This window comes from Artemia sp. Qi Xiang Cuo, chromosome 12 (genome assembly GCF_049724085.1).
Source record: "Artemia sp. Qi Xiang Cuo chromosome 12, ASM4972408v1, whole genome shotgun sequence".
Classification (NCBI taxonomy): domain Eukaryota; kingdom Metazoa; phylum Arthropoda; class Branchiopoda; order Anostraca; family Artemiidae; genus Artemia; species Artemia sp. Qi Xiang Cuo.
The window spans coordinates 26,622,563-26,623,723 of record NC_142805.1 but is presented as its reverse complement, the minus strand read 5'-3'; positions in this window follow the sequence as shown (position 1 = coordinate 26,623,723).

Here is a 1,161-nt window from a genome sequence, read left to right as displayed (position 1 = left end):
AAAACCTAAACACATATCTATGCCTTCAGGCGTAAGTTTGCGTGTAGGTTTTCAACGAATTGTACGGTTACTACTGTAATTACAGAAAACGATAAAGAGAAACTGGACAGTAAAATATGTAGGATATGTGAAAAAGCTCTAGAAAATGATCCAAAATCTATTATAAAGCATTCTGTAAAGGATGATTGCCATATTACGAGAAGTTTTAGGGGCATAGCCCATAGTGTTCGTAATTCCGTGCTACACAGCAAACTTTACGTACCTATCGGCTTCCATAATCTTTCCTATGACATAAAGCATCTTTTGCTAGGGTTTTCAAATACTGAGGATATAAATTCTGAGTTTAGCCTACACCCATTGCCAAGCCCAAAAAGAGAAATATATGCCCCTAAATTTTTCGTGGAAGAATGATCAAAATAGAAGATTTACCGTGCAATTTTTTGATACTTATAATTTCTGACCAAAATCCTTAGAAAGTCTCGTTGAAACACAAAGAAGTGACGATCCCTTAAATTTTCCAATATTAATACACAAATTTTCTTCAGAAGAAGAATTTTCTCTCCTTAGTCACAAAGGTGTTTTCCATCCTCGAATTTATATAGTTTTGAGAGGTATAACGTATTATAGAGATTACAAGGAAAATACATTTCCTTCAAAGCAGGCATTTTATAACGATTTGGTCCAAGAAGTAATTTCTGATGTGGACTACGATTTTGCAAATGCAGTTTGGAAAAAAATTAACTGCAAGTATTTGAAAGATTATCTGTCATTGTATCTTGCCTCTGATGTATTTTACCAGATGTATTTATGGAACTTAACGCCACGATCCTTGATCTTTATAGACTCGAGCCAAACTGTTACCTGAGCACCCCCTCCCTCGTCTATAAAATAATATTGAAAATGTACATCTTTTCATAGAAAGGACTATCTAGAGGGGAGGGAGGGTAGTTTTCCACAATGATAGGTCTGTAAAGTGTGACCTTGAAGATAAAGAAAATTCTACTTATCGACTCTGCCTCGATGTAAATGTCCTTTACTGTGTCCGTGTTACGTATATCCATGGGAGATTATAACTTCCTAGACCCCATTGAATACCCTGATTATAAAACTATTGAAGAGAATGAGGAATATGAGCACTTCGTGAAAGCCAGCGGGGCTTTG